Here is a 22,533-nt window from a genome sequence, read left to right on the forward strand (position 1 = left end):
GTTAATATTGTTAGTACCAGTGGGAGACTCCTTTGCACAGGATGCCGGCTAGATGTATGGGTGTCTCTCTCTGCCGCGAAGCACTAAGCGCAAACATTATTGTGTTAATAATAATAATAAGGGCGCCGTAGCTAGTGAAATTACTGGGCAAATGAGACTGAACATCTTATGTCTCAAGGTGGCTAGCGCAATTTTAGCACCGCTCAGAATTTTTAGGTATTACAAGAGTCCTGAGCGGCACTGAATTGCAATGGGCAGCACGTATTGATTTCCATCAGCTGAACGTACTGCGCATATCGCTGCCAACCTCCCACTGGTAAAATTGTTATATAGGGGTTATGTATCATGGATCAATTATTATGCAACAAATAATTTTGTGGATTACAATTTAAAGTTAACTTTTCGATGATTCGTTTTATGATGGTCTAACATAAAGCGGGCTCTGATATGATTCTCGTTGACCCCATTTTGTTTTTAAAAAAAAAACTGAAAGCACCGGATGCAACCTTATTCTTTGCCTTTCAGGGTTAATTATTATAATAACTTAGTGGTGTTTCTAGTATGTCGATAAAACCTAACAACACTCATTTAAATCATGTAAGACGTCCCATATAGCCGAATGGTTAGTGACCCTCACTACTAAGCTAGAGGTCGCGGGTTCGAATCCCGGAAGGTGCAATCATTATGATGAATATGGATGTTTGTCTCCGAGTCATGGATGTTTAAATGTATTTATGTATATTTAAGTAAGTATAGTGTATTAAATCTATCGTTGTCTTGTACCCATAGTACAGGCTATGCCTAGTTTGGGGCAAGATAAATTGTGTAAAAGTGTATCAATATTATATTATATTATTTCAAACATATGATAACCCCTTTAGTTTTTATTTGTCAATATCCAACATCCATAAATCCACATGTAGTCCCATGTGACTTAACATTAATTTAGTCTGTTATTAAAAAACAAATAACGTATATTCAGTGCGGCATAAAACAATGTGTACAATAAAAATAAATCAGAAGCTGAAGGTAATATATGAGTTTTGATAAGAGTTTTTATTTAAAAACCACATATTGGACCTGATTTTCATGCGAAAAAACAGAATAAATTATAAACTGAGTAAAATTTATACTGTAAGAACAATTTATTATGTTAATTATACGTTTTATACAATCATACTCAAATCCATTCCATGCTAATTTTGACATGTTTTATCTATTATAATACATAATAATAGTAATAATCACTATATAATATTATAAAACAAAATCCTTACTCGCTACTGTCTGTCTGTTCGCGATAAACTCAAAAACAATAGCACCAATTTTCGTGCTGTTTTCACCAATGGATAGCATGGTTCTCGAGGATGATTTAGTACTTATATAATTTGTTAAGTTGTTGAATATATTTTTGTTTATATGTACTGTATTTGTTGCAAGTTTCGAAAAAATTAGCTATCTGGGAGCTTTCAACGAAAATACTCAGTGTATATAAAATCCATGATGACGTATGTCTATCTATTAAGGATAATATATTTATTTATATCCATTTTATTTATTTTCTAGTGACAGACTAGTGTCTGTCGGGTCAACTAGTCAATGACGTTCTATACATACTACACAGCCGAAGTGTATCAAGAGACTGTATCAGATCGTGGCGTAAAAACTCTTAGTAATTCGATTTTTTCGGCCACTGCTAGACATAGGCCTCCCCCCAAAGATCGCCACGATGATAGGTCCTGCGCTGTCCTCATCCAACGTAATCCGGCAATCTTGACCAGATCGTAGGTCCATCTTGTGGGGGGCCTACCAACACTATGTATTCCGGTACATGGTCGCCGTTAGAAGACTTTACTACCCAACGACCATCTGTCCGTCGAGCTACGTGCCATGCCCAGAAAAATTGCGAAACTGAAGTAGCAGTCACTCCAGTTTCGCAACCAAGTGGTCTATGTCAGTGCTGTGGTTCTTCTATAATGGATCTCCTCATTTCTGATTCGATCTCGCAGGGGTTTCCGAGCTTAGCCCTCTCCATTGCCCTCTGAGCGACAATGAGCTTCCTCATAAGGATTTTTATAATTTATTATAAATAATGTAACTCATACTAGTGACTGTGTTTTGATAACAAGTTTTGTACAATTAAATACTTATTCGTGTTCTTTTCTTACTTTCTCCCTACATAAAATAAAAGAAGCGCACCCACATACATTCTTCACCTAATGGTGATAACTATATCGTTTCAAAAATCGTAATTCCAATCCTTTTTTTCCCCTCTTATCGCGCGCCTAAATTGGTCCGAATTGAATTTGTTAATTTTGTTAACTCAGCAGTGACTAACTTTGCTTAGTTTAGCCGCCGTTCATTCTTGTTAACGGAGCTTAAGAAGATTTAGAAGGTTTAGTATAAGTAAGAAGACGTCTTGGAGTCATCAACAAGTTTGGTGATTCTAACTGACTTATGGACAATCTGAGTTTAACTATAATAATATCAAAGATTAAAATATATTTAAAAACTTTATTTATAACAATAAGGGATGAAAACTGCAGGACGTTCAGCTGATGGTAATTGATACGTCCTGACCATTACAATGCAGTGCCGCTCAGGATTCTTGAAAAACCAAAAAACTCTGAACGGCACTACAATTGCGCTTGTCACCTTGAGACATAAGATGTTAAGTCTCATTTGTCCAGTAATTGAACTAGCTACAGCGCCCTTCAGACTGAAACACAAATAATGTTTACACATTACTGATTCACAGCAGATATAGGCGTCGTTGTGGTACCCATAATCTAGCCGGCATCCTGTGCAAAGGAGCCTCCCACTAGTGACTGATTCGAAATGAACACAAAATTTGATACCTCCACAAGAAATTCAAAATAGGAACATAAGGTGTAAAATCACTTTATTGTGATAAGTTTTTATTAAAATTATCAGCACAATAATTGGTGCAGAACAAAGCATTTCTACAAGATTAGCACTTAAACGTAGACGCAAGACAGTAAAGACTAAAACCGGTATCTAATTGACCACAACCGATCCGTGACAACATTGAGCTTTATTTTTTTCTGCTGTCCGTTAGTATTAGCTTCAACCACGTGGCCCTGAGCCAATACAAATGCAAACAATGCGACTAGAAATACAGCAGCTGCTAAAATACAGAATTCAAGTTCCTAAAATATTGGACAAATGGATTCAAACATTTGGAAGGACTTCTTGAGAAAATAATATTTACCATCATGATAGACAGACAACATCATAATGGTAGACTCATCATGAATCACTTAGAATAATTTCAATGCAAACACAGAAATTAAAGAATTTGATGGGAAGCGGGAGCATTGTATAAAAATAATAATAATAATAGTCTTTATTAAAAGGTATAAACCCACTACAACCTAATACTTATTTAATTTTTAACTTCATAAAATTTAAATAAAAATAATAATAAGTTAAACATTATTCATATATTGTAGTCACTCAATTCCCATACTAAGGAAATTTAAGCGCACTGCTAATTATTTGAAGTATTACTTGGCCTTCTCGGGCGAGTTTATCAACTTTATAAAACTGTGAAGTCTACTTTCAGAAAATATATAATATTAAATAAATATTCATATTAAAAAACAAAGTCGTCCGCCGCGTCTGTCTGTCTGTATGCTCGCGATAAACTCGTTGAAGGATTTATTTTAGTATACATTAACAATATTTCTTTTTAAATGTAAGCCATCTGGGAGCTTTCAACGGAAACACTATCTAAGCCCTTTGAGATGTAACAAAATAATGTATGGAAGAATTGTGTATCTTATATTGGTTTATAGAAAAGTCTGCGATAGCCTATATCTCACTCTTACGGATGACATATTAAATCCATTCTAATACTTTAAAAAATTGTCAATTAAAAAGCAATACTGTAAAAGCTGCTTACACAAACAAGATATTAATCCTTATCATTTTATAACTACATAATATACAATCATTCAGAAATACTTTTTTGTTTCATTTTTAACTCATTAATTTTGATTACACATTTCGAATGGCTTTATACTACATTATTCTCGAATACTGATAACATTATTCTATTGACAGAACAGCGTCTGTCAAGGCAGCTAGTTATAATATTATTTTAATATAAACCGACTGTCTTCTTCTCTTAATGATCTACTTCCTTCTGACATCACTCGCCCGATTTCAAATCGTTAGTCTCCCTTGTTAATTCCCTTTTTGTTTATTATCTATGTTCATTCATAAACCATAAAAATATAAAACGTTACTTTGTTTGTTTTTTAACCAACTAACCCTTTGTATATATTGTGTGTGTTTTTTTGTTTTAGATACATCAACAGTTTTCTTCGCGGTGAATGATCTCAGCAGGAAGTAAGATTAGAGAGTACACGAATGTTGCGACCGCTAGATTATTGTACTACAGTTATTTTCACAGCATCATGACGTACAGTATTTTACTGTGGGGTCATGCTGCTGACATTGATATAGTGTTTGCTCTGCAAAAGAGAGCTGTTCGTGCTATATATCAGCTTGGTTAAAGAGAGTCACTCAAAGAAAAATTTAAAGAAATAAATATTATGACTGTTAATTGTCAGTACATTTATGAAAATTTAATATACGTTTCCAAAAATCGTCACCTTTTTGCTCTTAATTGTGATTTTCATTATTATTACACTAGAAATAAGGGATGGCATGTAATTAATTCTAGTAGACTTCATAAGATACATAATAGCTTTAAGAATAAATGTATACACTTTTATAATAAAGTCTCAGCCACTGTTCAGGCATTATCTATAAATAAATTTAAATATTTTATTTTAAAATGCCTCTGTCGTAAGTCCTACTACTCTACAGCTTAATATCTAAGTGATCCGATAGCCTGGGACTAGATTATGATTATTTTATAGCAATAGCAATGACAATACAATATAATATTTGATTAAAAAGACCTTCTTCTCTCTCAGGCCGCCATTTGTTTCCGAAGCGGTAATAGTATCTAGTATATTAGAAATGACATCAAAAAGAATTGTAAAGGAATCAATTTTGAGAAAATATATGCCCTTTAATGCCTTTTAGTAACAAAGTTCTTATATTCTGATCGAGTTCTTGTTCATTCATGTACACTCGTCATTGGTGAAATCTAAAAAGCATACGCCATCAAGCCAAACAATAATAATAATTCGCACGACACGCCACAAGTTAGGATGTCATCCCCACCATCTGGATGTGTGGCGGTCCTCCACAGTGCGGTTTTCAAGGAGCTTTCTTCCACGTACTACAAAGCTGTGGAATGAACTTCCTTGTGCAGTGTTTCCGGGACGATACTATATGGGTTCCTTCAAAAAAAGCACGTACACCTTCCTTAAAGGCCGGCAACGCTCCTGTGATTCGAAGAGTTGAGGTTCTAGTGTTGCAAGAGAGTGAGGGTGGTGATCACTTAACAACAGGTGACCCGTACGCTCGTTGTTCCTCCTATTCCATAAAATAAAAAATAATAATAAATATAAACTGTTATAGTTCTCAACAGGTAATGAACTACTTAATGCTTCGGGCCGTTGTCGCGTCAGCAAAGTACTTTCAGAGTAATAAATGTATTTCTTTTCAATAATGAAATGAAATTCTTTTGAACGTTCAACTGTAGTCTGGCAACATTATTCAATTGCAGTTTTGTAACAAGAATACTTCTCGTTGCTAATTGTTTGCCCTTTCAATAAAATGCAATTCAATTTGTTTCAAAAGAGAAATTATAATTTGAAACGTTACAATTAAAATAAAATCTGTTACATTATAATAGTTTGGTAACTTTTTGTTTCCATATTTAATTTGTGTTTTTAATCCCAGAAGTGAGGTTATCATTACTTTAAAAAATAACAAATTGTTTAAGATTTGAAAGAGCGACATCTCAAGTCAATTTCCTAATTTGCAAATATTGGGTTTGAATAAGTTATCGACTGTAAAGTAGATCCTGTAGAGACTTGAACAAAGACACATCAATATTTATGAACCTTACGTCACTTGAACGGTGGGCTCAATGGAAGAGCGCTCACAGAGAAGCGAGAGGTGGCGGGTTCGATTGCCGAATCGTCCATAAATTTTGTTTTTAAATATAATTTATTGACTTTGAGTTTGAATATTTGGTAAATTCTATTCGTTCGTGGAACGTTAAATTACACGTATATAAAGTTAATAATAACAATAATATTTTGTTAGTACTTCACCATGCTATAATATAATTTACCAGCCGCCGCAGGACACGTACCAATTTTAGCATGAAGTAATACTAATTGAGCGGGAATTAGTAACAAATTTAATTTATTACAATTTAACTGTTACACAGTAATGAATTGCACCTATGTTAAATGATATCCAATTTTATATATTCCGCACTGTATGTAATCTATTTGTTCGAAATAAAGGAGTGATACTAATTTATTTTTCAAATGTAGCGTGTTTCATACAATCAATTGATATTTAATGCAATCATCATGCAATTTATCAGTGAGAGGCTCCTTTGCACAGGATTCCGGCTAGATTATGGATACCACAATGGTGCCTATTTCTGCCGTGAAGCATTAATGTGTAAGCATTTTTGTGTTTCAAATGAGACTTAACATCTTATATCTCAAGGTAACGAGCGCAATTGTAGTGCCGATCAGAATTTTTTGGTTTACCGAATATCCTGAGCGGCACTTCATTGTAATGGGCAGAGCGAATCAATTACCATCAGCTGAACGTCCTGCTCATTTCGGCCCATATTTTCATAAAAAAAATATCTACATTGTTTTGTTTTACTATCAGAAATAAAGCAAATGCAATAATTTCAAGTTTTCAAATACTAATTACAACAAAATTTTAAACAAAATGATTATTATGAAAGAATACTCCTTTAATATCAACTATTTATTTTTTAATATTAATTAATAAAAATATATTATATTGCTGTTACAATCTCAAGACCAAAGTTTATAATTCTGAAATGCCACCGAGGATATAACTCTGGAGACATACGGGGTCAAGACTATGGACTTTGGCAATAAAAAATAATTGGATAGCGGATGGAAGTTTCCCAGAAAATAATATTCAAACTAAATTCAACCGCTAAGAAACAACATAAGACCTATATTGCTTTGCTCTGTTTGAAACGTTTCTCTTGCTTGGCGTATAAGTTATTTTAAAGGAAACGTTTTCATTATTTCTAGAACTTAATGAATTTTAAAAATATTTTCATAAGTATTATTTCCAAGAATAGCTGTGTTATCTAGTAAGTCAGGCCAATTTTAAAAATATTTCGAATTAGCACATTTTAGTTCATAAAATACTGATGTTGACAATTTCTGCCTGATTAATCAGTTGTATTATATCTGATATACTTATCTTAAACTGTTAACTGAACTAATCATGTTATTTATTTTTATACTAAAATGTATAAAGGAGACGGCTCTAGAGGTTACTCTAGAGGTTTTGATCAATCAATAATTTTTGAATATATTTTGTATGTTCAAAAAGTAAAGATTTTTTATAAAAAGTTAGAAATCGTCGCAATTAATATTTAAAGAATAAGGTTAAGCTTATATAAGTTAAGTCGGTCTCTCGGTGTCTTCAGGGATTTATATTTTATATTAAAAATATACTATTCTAATTTATTAGTCACTACATAGCATAAAACAATATCCCCCGCCGCGTCTGTCTGTATATCTGTTCGATTAACTCAAAAAGTAATGCACCGATTTTCATGCTGTTTTCACCAATGGATAGCGTGGTTCTCAAGGAAGGTTTTAATATGTAGTTTGTTGAGTTTTTTTTGTAATTTTTGAATATAATAACAACGAAATTTGTTGAAGGTGTCGGAAAAAATAAGCAGTCTGGGCGCTTTCAACAAAAACACTGCCTAAGCATCTTATATAGGTGTACAAAAAAGTTACTTTAAATATTTTAATACTTGAAAAAATTTGCAATTATTAAGCCATGATGTAATAGTAGATTTTACATGCCTTTTTTTCAAACAGTTTACGTGAAAGAACATGATTTAACACATTAAAACACAGCATGTTAACAAGACGATGTCATCATGCGAGGAGCACATTTCACGTCCGACTCCAGGGAACAACAAATAGCGGTAATTGTAGACTTCTACGTCTACGTAGTCTTATATTATGTAATATGATAAACGATATCAGTGCCTGCCCGCTTCGGCTATTTGGTTCTAGACGAAGCTATCCCGCTCAAAGTCACGCGTGGCGAGTGTAGGTACCAGCTTTTACATTTGGCTTGGCACCGACTTCACACCTATCAAGTATTCTATATAAATATTATAGGTATTTGTAAAGATTTGCTGAGGTGTATTAAATCAAATGTTTATTAAGTTAATTTATACTTTTAAATTTTTGAAGTCGGTTTTATTAAACGTAGTTTTTTTATTTTTTACTTTTTAGTGTCATTAAACAGGTATATATACTATAAGATTTAAATGCATTTTACTGTCATATATTGTTTTTTAGGTAGCTATGGGTAGGCCTACGAAATGTTTCGTGTGCCTTAAACAATATAGATCCCAGATTTCTCGTTATTGGGAGACACTGAAATATCATGAAAAGCGTTTGTTAGCTATGAATGACAGGTAGCCTAAGACCCAATTTGAAAAACGGTTTAGTAATAATAATATATAATTAAACTTAGTGAAAACTCCTAAAAAAGCAGTACACAAACAATAACATTATCCACGTAAACAAAAATATTCATAAAAAATGTTTATAAAATGAAAACTACTGGGCAAACTATATCAATTTTTTATGGGACCAAATGGCAAACATTCAGCATCAAACTAAAGAGGAATCACAGAAATCGGACAATTGAATTGAAAACCTCCTCCTTTTCGAAGTCGGTTAAAAATTGGTATTTGATCACCGATATTATTTTGCATTCTATGCAGTAGAGTCTTTCATCTAATGCATCATGAATCCTATCCGATAAGATATATATATAACAATATTGCCAACTGCGTGATGTTTCCGGTCTTCAGTAGTATTTTTAAATCGAAGCCTTTATAATATTAATCTGAAATAAGAGGTGATTACTAAGTACGATTTTTTTATGTTTTTATCATTACTTTACAACATTTATAGTATCACATACAATAACGCTAATTATTTCCTATTTAATTTTTTTGCTCATGAGTTTATGTTCTCTATGTTTGAACCAATTGTGTGGGTTTTAATTTTATTAACTGTAATACACTTTCAAAAAAAATATCTAGACAAATTACTACTTATAACATCAGTTCATGTACGTATACATGCAGTTAGTAGGTCACCTTTATTATCTATCGCTAGTTTCGTGGCCCTCACTCTGCGAGTGGTTGGAGCTCCGCCACGCAACCTCACTAATCCTTTACAAGCACCAATTTGTACGAAGTACTGACAGCGTACTTTTTAATTATGTCTTTGTCATTCTCATTTTAAAGACAAATTTATTGACACTAGAAAACTCTATTAACTAATCCAATTCCACATTGGTAATTTTTTTATGACATTAAGGGACGAGACGAGTAGGACGTTCAGCTGATGGTAATTTATACGTTCTGCCCATTGATTGATTACAATGCAGTACCACTCAGGATTCTTGAAAAACCCAAAAATTCTGAGCGGCACTATAATTGTGCTTGACACCTTGCGATATAAGATAGTAAAATAAGACTTCATTTGCCCAGTAATTTCACTAGCTACAGCGCCCTTCAGACCAAAACACAATAGTACTTACACATTGCTGCTTCACGGCAGAAAAAAGCGCCGTTGTGGTACCCATAATCTAGCCGGCATCCATAGCAAAGGAGCTACCCACTGGTACTTTTGATATTTATATGGGGATATTCAACCAAATTATTTTTTTCTTATATTAAAAGTAAAAGATACGGTCCAACCGTTACTCCCCGAGACTATTAAGTTTGGTGACAAAATTGCAACTGGTGGTGAAGCCGTAGCCGAACTCTTCGCTGAGTATTTTTGATCAGTTTTTGAACCAGATAGGCACATGAACGATCCTTTATCAAGTCAGCCTGCTATTAATTATGCTGTATTTTCAGTGCACATATCTAAAGAGGATATTTAAAAAAAACTCAATGGATTGGATTCCAACAAAGGAACTGGGCCAGATGGCATTCCTCCTTACTTTATTAAGCATTGCACAGAGGCTCTGACAGAGCCTCTTTACTTGATTTTTAACAAATCTATACAAACTGGTGGTTCTCCTCATGTTCTTTATTTGTAAAAATATATATTTTCTCTGTCTTTTTCTTTTGTAATATTATATTACCTAAAGCTATTTTTAAAGTCGCTATTATTGTCGTATTTTATTAGGTATTAATTTATGCTTAATATGCTGTGTACACACCCTCTTGGAGTTGCAGCCCATTTTGCATTCAGCGGATAGTTTTTTTTTGTTTTTTATGTGTCTGCTATAATTTTGTTGTGTTACCTATTAAATAAATAAAATAAAAAAAATATTATGAAATATCAAACAGACAAAAGTTTCAAAAAGCAAAGTAATTACGAATTGTTCCAAATTGTGTGCCCTGAGGAAGGCATATCAAATACGTTGACGAACCTCAGATGTGCTCCTGATGACGTATGATGCATCTTGTAGACAGGCAAGCACCAATGAGTCGATTATGAAGGAACTCTTCATCAAACACGGACTTCTTCCGCTTCTCTAAAGAGTCTAAACGTCTGGAACATCCACAGATCCACGCTGGAAAAGACGATTTGATGTGGTGGGCGAGCATATTAGCTTGAAATTAAGTATTATACCTACAGGCGACGATTTCTTTATTTATGAGGGTCAAACGGGAGAGAGGCTCACGTGACAGGAAGTGATGAAACTATTGCCAATAGAAATCCTCAACACCAGAGATCAAGAGATGGATTATGCTCAAAGCTAGTAGGTGTCTAAGTTACATCGGCAATTAGATTGGCATTAGTAGCTACAAAGTGGCTATAATAAATTGTTGTCTTTACCCTTTCAATGCTTAGTATGGAACGCGTGACACGAGTTTGTAAGAATATAGGAAGCTCCTTATAAGTAATAATTTTGGCCCTGTTGCAAATACTAGACACATGGATTGATAGCATTAAAGTAATCAATTTGTTTCTTTTAAAGTGATAACCCTCACTTCTAGGATTAATACAGAAATAAAATTTAAAAACAAAATTTTACGAATGATGCGGGTTTCGAACCCACGACCTCTCAAGTTCCATGTGAGTGCTCTGCCAAGCAGTGGCACGGAACGCCAGAGGTCGTGGTTCTAGTTCATAAAATTTTGTTTTCAAATTTTATTTGTGTAATTTAGTAATCTTCAAGCACAAACTCTCATTGTTGACTATTTAAGTATAATTAATATCTGTAAAAGCTAAATGTAAATTATATCTTGATTATTTAATTAATATTATCTGTTGTTATATTATTTAATCGAATATTTTTATTACCTTTGATAAGGCTTTTATTAAGTCTTACTTATTTGTAGCTGGCGTAACACGTTTAATAAGGACCAATGAAAATTCAGGTTGTAATTCGTCGGATCAGTTTTATTTACCTTGTAAAGAGATTTAGGATAAATATTTGTTTCATTTTGTATATACTCATTGAGTCTTATAGGGAATAAAATACAACAGCATATTTCAACTTTCGAGTAAACATTATCAGTGAAATATCAGAAAAAATCCAAAAACACTCATTAATCATTTGCAGGACTGAAGGAAGTTTTATTTACGAGACAATTTCGCTTCACAGAGCGCCTTTGGCACCACGGGTCGGTGAGTAGGTATTGTTTGCTTAATAAAATTATTTTAATAACTCGTTGATTACTTTTGGGATCCACCACAAAACCATAATACTAATATTTGAATTATGCTTCTGGTATTAAATGAATTTGAACGCACATTGAAACTTTATTAATTTTCATCGTTTTATTTTACTTAACAGTTAGTTTTAGTTGGAATAAAGCTACTTGCGTTGTGTTTTTAACATAGCAATGAACTACTTCAAAAGAGATATAAAATAAAAAATCTAATATTAGGTACGTACCGACAAGAAATACCAAATTGTTGTTAAGGTACTGGATGAAACAATTTATATACATGTATAAAGTACTTACAAAGCATAATGGTCGGGCCACATATTGAATGAATGAATGATTTATTTATTCAACAAAATGCTAGGTACAATAGGTCGAAATAAACAAATCTACCTATGAGAAATTTTATCTTGATTCATTTCATATGCAGTCTCACTTAAAACGAGATCTGGAAAGGCCATGAAACATCAGGTTAACTTAAATATATTCAAAATGTAAATTTTTAGCAAAAATCTAATGTAAAAATAAAGTAAGACTTCACGCGTTTTAATCCTATAAAACGTTTTTTATTTAAACTAGAATTTAACATAATTCAAAAGTAGTAGTTCACAGTGCACAAGTAAATGTTAAGTTATTCCAAAGTTAAAAGAATGTGTTAGATGACTCCTCACTGCACATTTGAATACATCTCCGGTGTCGCTCGCTACACTCAGCACGTTACACTTAACACGACATGTGCAGTGGGTGGACAGTGGACACGCAGGCTGCATACGATTTATGGCGAGCGTAGTAAACATCTCTGGCTATTTTAAACAGTGAAACTGGGTTTGTTGTGATTCAATCAACAATTCTGTTTTACAAACTTCCCAAGAATAACTCACCATGAATCAGATTACATACCGTACTCCCTTATTACTTAAAAGACAAGGCCAAATTGAGATTTATAAAAGAAACCTACGTTCGAAAAACCGACTTATAAAACTAAATACTATAACATAACTAAACAAAGATTTAATTTGATACGCCTCCTATGCATACTTAATACCTTAATATTTAACTAATGCAATACTCTTTCATTATGCTTATGTCTTAATAAATGTATAGTACTGATGTAGTCTTCATTTTATTTATACTTGACTAAACTTGAATATTGACCGACCATGTTTTAATGCCATTTAGTACTAGTTGTCAGTCTTGGCTAAGCTGTAAGTAAACATCGGCATTGTAAAGTACTCTAGGGAGTAACCAAGTCAGTGACAAGGAGTGAAAGACTTGGCAGCTTGCCTCCGGGGGCTAGACCCTCTTTTTTAAATATTTATTACTGATGCAACATTAAACTTAATATAATGGCTATTTTAAGTAACAATACCTTACGTTTGTCTCAAATCAAGTTAGTCAAAAAGTAAATATTTGTAAGAATTTATGAATAAAAGTTATTCAAACTGAAAAAGAAACTACTAAAAATGTTTACTATTATAATATTAGTGATACTTTCATTTATAATTCAAATCTATTAAGTCTGTCACTTCACATAAATTGTTACATACGAGAAGTACCACTTTTGTGGGAACTTTTTGTCAGTCAGACCGATATTTTGGGACCATGAGACGATCTACTATCCTTCATGTGACAATTCAGATATTTATATAATTTGTAATCACAGCCCAGGTGAGGCGAATAAATTATAATAATTAAATAACTTAGGAACATATTGCAGACATTTTTTAAGCAACTTAGCATTTATATTTTAGTTTTAGTTTACTATATGGGCTTAAAACAATAATTGTATTATTTGGACAATTGTATTAAAAAACAAAAATGCTCACTGAAATGTAGGTGAAAAGTAGTGATTAAACTTATGCAATGGTTTTTAAGCTCGTATTCTGTAGCAGCTGCTCGATTTCAACTTCGATGGTCGTAATGTTTGTGTTTGTTTTGGAACTCTGCCACGTGGTGAAACGAATACTGACGGTACAGCAATAGAGAATGAAGCTCTATGTTGTCACGGACAGTTTGCGGTCAATTTAAGGCTGCCTTAAGTACTGTCTCGCATGTAGATGTTTACCCACTGTTATATTTTACAAGTATTTGTTTATGAAAAATAAATGCTCTGCAAAATGCACAATGTGTAAGATATAATGATAGTAATGATATTTTATAATGTATATTTGAAAATATGTAAATGACAAAATTTGTATTAAAAAACTTACTTCAAATCCAAGTAAATACCGTAAAAATACGAAAGGGAATTAGACAAATATATCACATGACAGTTGTAACAAGCCTAAACACACCTAGAAAATATTTTATTAAGTATTTATTTTTTAATAAAATATTTTTTTGGAAATGGAGGACAAACAAGTGTACACCTGGTGTTAAGTGATCACGACCACCAACATTCTCTTGTAACACCAGAGGAAACACAGGAGCGTACCCATATCGTGTTGTCCCGAAAACACCGCACATAGAAGCTCATTCCACAGCTTTGTGGTACGTGGAAGAAAGCTCTTTGAAAACCACACTGTGGAAGACCGCCACATATCCAGTTGGTTCTATTAGTGAGTTACGTAGTACACTCACCTTTCGGTTGCATCAAATCATAGTACTATTTTCATCCTATTAGAATATTATTAAAAGGCATTTAATTTCTCAAAATTGATTCCTTTAGAATTCGTTTTGATGTCATTCCTAAGTCTATTATTTTAAAACCTTAATAAGGTCATCATTTGTGATCTATATATAACTTAGCTAAATTATATGTTCTTAATAAGGCGTTATAAAAAGCCAATTAGTACTATTTGTTTCTAATACAAACACACTATTTGCTTACTTTTAAATTTCACTTTGATTCTGTTATCAGATCTATTCTATCAAACAATAAACAATATGCCTAAAAATGGCGGATATATTATCAAGGAACGAACATATATAGAGAAACACATATTGAATAGTTGAATAATTCAATTGTGAATATCCTCGTATTTGAAGTCGGTTGTAAAATGGTATTCCTCTGTATGCGGAGCAATTTTGTAAAAAATAATCACATTAATGGAACGACATTTAATATTTATAAAGAAACAATAAAAAAGCAATCAGCTTAACATATCAATTTCTTGAATTAATCCACGGTCACACAAAAAAGTATATTAAGAGATTTCATTTTTGCGCAGTGAGTTAGCTTAGTGACTGGCTCAATTAGAAGGGTGAGCGGTTTTATCGGAATATAAAATCAGCAATAATCATTAAAAGATAATACAAGTTTGTAAAAAGATTATAATGTTATTCATAATAATAGTATAATAATTATACAGTTAACTAAATTATAATGTTGTAAGTAGTAGAATCCACATAATACGATCCTGCTAATAAGATTTCTCGCATAATACGTCATTTTACACCAGAAGAACAAGAACCCCCGATACTGCAAAGATTTCCTGAATATTCTCCCATTGATGACAATGTGGTACCCTACGAAATTAAATCAATTGAAGATCTTATTGAGAATGCTTTTAACACACAAGAAGGAGCCGTAATTGAGAATGATAAAGACGAAGAGGCGCGTTGCCAGCCCCAGCGTTAAGGAAGGTGTACGCGTTTTTTTTAAGCTACTCATGTCGTATCATCCCAGAAACAACGCACAAGGAAGCTCATTCCACAGCTTTGGAGTACGTGGAAGAAAGAGACAAGAAACAGACAGAGAAGAGGACAACACATCCAAATAGTGTAGATAAAATCCTAATTTGTGGCGTGTCGTGCGAAAGTAGAATTCGGTTTGGTTGCTTGTGTCTGTAAGTAAAGTAACAGGCTTTCAAATACGCAAATTCAAAATACTATTAAGGAAACGAAGCTGCGCGTAATGCAGCGCTGGATTAATTAGTTTATTCATTGCCAATCAATCTGATTCAATAACTTGAAATTTATTTATTTTATTACTACTTATTTAAATTTTTGAAGGTACGAAAAAAAGAGTGCTATAAGAGTGGAAATCAATCATTATTGCAAATATATTGTAAAATTGTTGATTGTGACATTGAACAATATTTTCAGCCAAATAGCATATTTTTATAATGAGAGAATTGGGGTGAATTCAGAACGGATGCAAATTAGCCAGTTATTCATTGCCTGGCCTATAGGGGTTACTGTTTAATTGATTCGTTGCCTCAGTCAGTCGTTTGTGTATAAAAAATATTTGTTTATATTTTTTAGTTGACTAAGCTTTGACAGTTTTAAATCAAATCAAATCAAAGTCTCTTTATTCATGCCGAATTCCACCACTGGACATTACCTGTAAAGTACCACCTGCATTACGTTGACGTCTGGCATTCAACAACCGCGCGTTTTGCAAGAAATTTCTTGCCTCGCACAGCCACTTTGTGGAATCAATTACCGGCTGTGATTTTGCCCGAACAGATACGAGTTAGGGACCTTCAAGAAAAAAGCATACTCCCACCTAAAGGCCGGCAACGCATTTCTTGACACCCGTTGTTGCGGATGTCCATGGGCGGTTGCCTCACCTATCCCCATCCTGCGAGCCTCTTGCCCGTATACCCCCTCGTTTATAAAAAAAATATGGTGATAACTAACAGACACATAGATAAATTACTGCTGCAACACTTAATTTTGTCACAAGATAACGATGCATTTGTACCTATTTTCCGATTACAAAAGTGTGAATGCCGGAGTTATTATAACATGCCTCGAACGCGAAACGGTGAGGTTGTGCTTTATAACTGCCCTGTCAAGGTCACACGATTTCCACTTTCTAAACTGTATATTATTTTTTCTATTACTCTTACACATTATAAAAAGCACATCAATATAAAGCTGAGACACAAATGAATAGTCCTGATACTTTTTTTAAGTTGCCGAATACGTATAAAAAAGTTAATTAAAAAAAATTATCGTGGACGTCCCCATTAGTCTGTGGTTAAAAAAAACGGCGTTTTACGGATGTCCCGAGAACAACTTGACGAAACTTAATTAAATTTTTCACAATTTCCAAAACTAAGCAGAGAAGGTTCCTTTCGAAATCCACTACATTTTTTCACAAGTACTGTAGGCCTTCTCGTTTTTTTTTAAATAATAGCATACTTTGCCGCCATTTTTCATTAGGAATTTCGAAATTTATCTTTGAAAAAAAATATAGCATGAGCGTTCGACGCGTGCACTTTTTGATTTTCCAATTTTGTATTTTAATTTTATCAAATTTAGTATAAAAAAGAGGCTATTGGATATTCCATCATATACACGTTTAGTAGAATTAACATTTATTGTGCATATTACAACAATAAAAGCTTATGTTAATGGCCAAATGAAAGTTTTTTGTTACCTTATTGATACAAGCTTCTTAAATTAATGATTTAAGTTGAGTTGTCAAAGAGTATAATATACAGTTGCTTATTTAGCCACAAACTATTATTTAAACTTATCACTCCACTTTTATTATAATTTTATCTATATTCCCCTGTATTCTTTTATGTATATTATTTTATCGGCTAAATTTAAATTATATCATCAGCTTTGAATCTCTCAAAAATGGACAAAAAGAGATTTACAATATCTATTTGAGCAAATCGCAGGCTCTCATTGGTCATTAGCGTTTTTTGGTCTGTGGAGATTAAACGAGCCTTTGATAAATTACATTAGAATTCTGTTTTACAAAATATTTAAAATCTTTGAACGCATATTTTCATTATGATTCAAAAGAAGAAAACTGCTTGTGGTGCCAGGTCGACCTGAGTTAATAAATCATTGTATTTGTTTGATGAAATTACTAAGTATACAAATGATTTAAGTTTTTTTTTAGTGTTAATTCCGCCAATATTTGTTTTTAAAATTATTCAACACGCTAGTCTCGTGCCAGATTTTGGCGAGACAACACGTCCTGAGGATGCCTCGTGTAGAGGCGAAACACGTGACGAATCATTTTAAAAACAAATATTGGCGTGATTAACACTAAAGAAAACTTAAATCATTTGTATAATTATGGATTTCCGCAAAGTAACGCCTAGTTTAATATAAAATTACTAAGTATGACTAGATAATTAGACGAGATGAGCAAGCCTTCATCATGTCAGATAATACGCCCTGCCCATTACAATGCTGTGCTACTCATGATCATAATATGATACCAATGGGAGGCTCCTTTGCACAGGATGCCGGCTAGATTATGGGTACCACAACGGCGCCGATTTCTACCGTTAAGCAGTAATCTGTAGTAGTACTTATACTACAGTGTTTCAGTCCGAAGGGCGCCGTAGGTAGTGAAATTACTGAATTACTAATTATTATTACAACTAAATTAAAAATCTTGGGTACCTATTTCAAGAATCCAGAGTGGCACTGCATTGTAATGGGCAGGGCGGATCAATTACCATCAGCTGATCGTCCTGTTCGTCTCGACCCTTACTTTCATAAAAAAATATATATATTAAAAAAATGTTCTTCTGTGTGAACCGATTTCTTTGTTATTTTGAGGCAGTGTTTAATTTCCAAAGAGTGAGTATTGCCTCCGGATACATTCCTTTCGAAACAGTTCAGCTTGTATCGTTACACAAAGGCCTAAGAAATGCATGCATTGTGTACGACCTATAGAAATGACTGAACTGACGCTGTATTGTGTTCGTGTTGATACAATATTTGTAGCTTGTTACATAAAGCTGCAACTATTTTTGTTGGCGGAAATTACTTTACAGTTTATTCCCTTAAATGGGGAATTGGTATTTCTATGTATATGTTTATTTGTAATAAACTTTATAATCAATAATCTTTAGTCTTATGCAAATATTTCACAAATTGATGCTTCTAGCATATTAAACATTATAAGTAATTCTGTTACCAATAAACTTATTTATCTTACTAACTAGTAGCTAAACAATGATAATAAAATATTATTTTTAATATATTTAAAACTACAGTTATTGTCTAATTCGCCGCCTGAAATATAATAAAAAAATTGTCACTGAGCAGTGAACAATATAGTTCCCACGCAAATCGTCACATACGATAAAAATCCGCGTAATATAATTACCCAAGTTCTTCAGAATACTTATCAGTGATATAATCAAGAAGTTCTCGGTGTAACGCAATCGTAAAAACCCTTTTTCTACGCACCTCCAAAGAAGTCGGACGCACATTTACCACCAGGAATTCCTAATGGACTAGCGGGGGCCTCCAGCTGCAGAACATCGCGTCCAGGAATACTGATTTCGCAATAAATAACAATTATAATCTCTAAATAAATCTTAACCAAGCACGCGCCCAAGTCACTATTGTAGCACCGCGCTGTATATAAAGTATATTGTGTAGTCCACACTTCCCAGTCTGTGTATTATTTTTGAAATTTTTTGCCTCCTTAGAAATTATTTTTTAAAAATAACACGGCTTCCTTTTCTTAGTTAGGTGAGCCAACGTTAAATTAGTTTAGTTTTTACAACATTTTTATAATTGTCAAGCTGTTGATAAGCTTCCGTTTATTTTAATATTGAAAATAAATACAATATGACGAATTGGTCTGAGATCTTACGACTAGCATCGATGTCAGACACGAGGAATTTCTCATATAAATAGTAATACCGTTCTAAAAACGTAATGACTCTGAGCTGAATGAGCTGTCAAAGAGAGATTGTTCGTGTTATATATTAGCTTGGTTATAGACTCGTTCTCTCATTATTTTAAAGAAATAAATATTATGACTGTTCACTGTCAGTACATTTATGAAAATTTAATATACGTTCACAAAAATCGTCACCTTTCTGCTCATATAATGATTTTCATTATAATAACACTAGAAATAAGGGATTCCTTGTAACTAATTCTAGTAGGCTTCATAAGATACATGCTTTAAGGGTGTAAAATATATACACTTTTATAATAAAGTCCCAGCCACTGTTCAGGCATTATCTAAAAATAAATTTAAATGTTTTAGTAAAAAATGGCTCTGTCGTAAACCTACTAACTTAATATCTAAGTGATCGGATAGCCTTGGACTAGATTATGATTATTTTACAGCAATAGCAATGATAGTACATTATTGTATATTTGATTAAAAAGAACGCAAAAAAAGAATGCTGGGAGAGTTTCTTGCGCCGCTTCTTCTCTCTTAGAGCGCCATTTGTTTCCGAAGCGGTAGTAGTATCTAGTATATTAGAAATGACATCAAAAATAATTGTTAAGGAATCAAGTTTGAGAAAATAAATGCCTTTATGCCTTTTAATTAATGCCTTAAAACCTAGAAGCACATAAGTATTCTTATATAACAAGATAATTACATGATGTCAATTTGAACTGTACCAGGTGCATCGTTACACAGAGCAAACCTCTAAACAGTGCCGAAGACTCGCGTATATCGGGGCCCCCTTACTATGCGCATTTACATTCACACCTTCACTGCTAGGGTATTTTCTCTACGTAGCCTATTTTGTAAGAATCTGTTAGTGCCTTAGATTTTATTAATGAAAATAAGGGACAAGACGGGCTGGACGTAAAGCTGATGGCAATTGACGCTCTACCCATTACAATGCAGTGCCGCTCAGAATTTTTGAGCGGCACTACGATTGCGCTCGTCACCTTGAGACATAAGATGTTAAGTCTCATTTGCCTAGTAATTTCACTAGCTACGGTGCCCTTCAGACCGAAACACAGTAATGTTTACACATTACTGCTTCACGGCAGAAATGGGCGCCGTTGTGGTACCCATAATCTAGCTGGCTTCCTGTGCAAAAGATCCTCCCACTGCTTACATAGATCAGACAGAAAATATTCCACACGCACTTAACATATATACACGCACACAACACTCACAAAAACACACAGTATCGCATGCACACACACACTCACACATAGTTGCACATATTTATCATTTATGTTTATAATAATAAAAAGTGACTTACATGTTCGATAAGAATTAAAAATCGTAATTGTAAATCTTTGTCGCTGTAATTGTTAAGGTGTTCAAAAGTAACTTTCCAAATATTTAAATTGTTAATCTATATTCATTTCATAACCTTTTTAAATTTATATTCATTTCATAACTTTATTATTATTTCACCACCATGTCAATAAAACTTTTGTTAAATATAACACATTGCTGAATTGGAAGAGCGGAGACACCTGGTACAGGCATTATTTGCTTAAAAGGTGACTCCGGCCACTAGCTGCTGTAAACTATGATTTTAAGAGAAATAAATTATTATTATTATTATTAATTATTATTACTGCTAGGATAGTTATATAGATGATTCTTTTGTGAAATCTTCACTCTTAGTCTCGCGCAACTTCTACGGCGTATAAGTTAACTAGGTAGCCAATTCATGTCAGGTTTTTTTCAATCATAGTATAATTATTTCTCTAGCATAAATATCAAGAAATTTATCTGGACTACAAAACTACAAGACTTCCATGATTGAATATTTTTTTATTATTATCTTTATTATTTAACCGGCTTCAATAAAGAGGAGGTTCTCAATTCGATCGGTATTTTTTTTTTATGTATGTTATTACGCTGAGATTACTGATCCAATTTACGTAATTCTTCTTTAGTTTGATGTGGAATAGATGCCATTTGGTCCCCTAAAAATATTACATAGTTAGTCACGCGTGGCGTGTGTAGGTACCTACTATTACATTTGGCTTGGCACCGACTTCAAAGCTAATAATATGTAGCACATACAAATAATAGTATTTTGCTAATATTAAAGGTAAAGGTTTGCATAAGAGGTGTATTAAATTAAATTGTTTGTTATTTTGTACTTTTCCGTTTTTGAAGTCGGTTTTATTAAACGAAGTTTTTTTTTCTTTTCAGAATTTGATGCTGAGGATTCTTGCAAATGGTCAATTTGTGTTATCTTTGCGATCTCAGTTATTTGAATATTTATTTCATTCCAAAATATCTTAAGTGTTCTAACAATATTACCCGAGTATACATCTGTAACAGAGTACAGGCATCATATACAGCAGTATTTTTCAGAGGATTCTCAACATGGACATTCTGGAAATCAGTGAGATAGAACTTGTAAAATAGATATTTAACAAGACAAAAGATACACAATATGCCAAATGTATACACATCTCAAACTGTTATTCAAATTCAAATACTTTGTAATTAATGTAGAATTAATAAAAAATACACATATAATACGCATTTTTTGCACTTAGTTTTTTCATTATTATGTTTATTTCATTTTTCATTATTATGTTTTTATAAATCAAGAGCATCCTTCGTCGACTCTTACAGAAAGAATAAATAATATTTATCTTTTTGTTTTTACTCAACTAATTTTATGTAGGTAGCAAACACTTTAATAAAAACCGATGAGTTGATAAACTCATTCTTTTTGATGTCTGTTGAAATGCACTAATTATTATTACGGTATAAAACTTTGGGCTACGTTTATAAGTATTTTGAAAGAGATATTGATTGATTGAGTTACTATAAATTAATAACGATGTATTTCGTAAATATTTGATTATGATGATTTCTAGTAAGAAAGGACGAGGTAATCGCATCACTAAATGTTACTTATGTCTTTTTATGTGTTTATATACTAGAGCCGTACACTTAGAGGTGGTGAGTAATCTCAGTACTGAAGCATTTTTACTATGCCTACGCAGATTCGTATCTAGTAGAGGTAAACCCCGTGTAATTTTGTAGGTGCAAATAATGAACTAGGTAAAATTTTACGCTC

The sequence above is a fragment of the Leptidea sinapis genome, chromosome 37 (assembly GCF_905404315.1).
Source record: "Leptidea sinapis chromosome 37, ilLepSina1.1, whole genome shotgun sequence".
Taxonomy (NCBI): Eukaryota; Metazoa; Arthropoda; class Insecta; order Lepidoptera; family Pieridae; genus Leptidea; species Leptidea sinapis.